This window comes from Arachis ipaensis, chromosome B04 (genome assembly GCF_000816755.2).
Source record: "Arachis ipaensis cultivar K30076 chromosome B04, Araip1.1, whole genome shotgun sequence".
Taxonomy (NCBI): domain Eukaryota; kingdom Viridiplantae; phylum Streptophyta; class Magnoliopsida; order Fabales; family Fabaceae; genus Arachis; species Arachis ipaensis.
In genome coordinates, this window is record NC_029788.2 from 127317847 (window position 1) to 127318437 (window position 591).

Below are 591 nucleotides of genomic sequence, written 5' to 3' on the forward strand. Positions count from 1 at the left end.
CTTAAATTTTTATTAATTAAGAGGTAAAAAATGAACTAATATTATTATCATCAATTTTTTTAATCCAAGAGAGCATACCTTAATATGATTTGTCTAAATTTGAGCACTACTATTTTTCTATTAGAATTGATATTAATAAACTTAACTACTCAACTTCAAAATTTAATAAAACGAGAGATGCTTCTATTAACAGTATATCTAAATGGAACTAGACACCAAAAATATCTAAATGGAACTTAGCCATTAGAGGTGGTTACTGGTTAGAGATAATTTTCTTGCATTGTATAGATTCTATTTTTGTTTTTTTTTTTTTCATCATTTACTCCGAATTCTAGGGCTGTCAAACGGGCTATTCCGTCTCATTTAGACTCGACCCGTTAAGTCTGCGGGTTAAACGGGCGGGTTCGTTTAAGCCCGCTTTATTCATGGGCCAGAATTTTCTAGTCCAGACCATTTATGGTCAGTTCGATGGGTTAAACGGGCTAGCCCGTTTATTATTTTATTTTATTTTTTAAAAAATATTTTGACAAAAAATACCACTTTTAGGTCAAAAACCATTAAAAAAGAATATTTTTTAGTTTATGAGTCAGA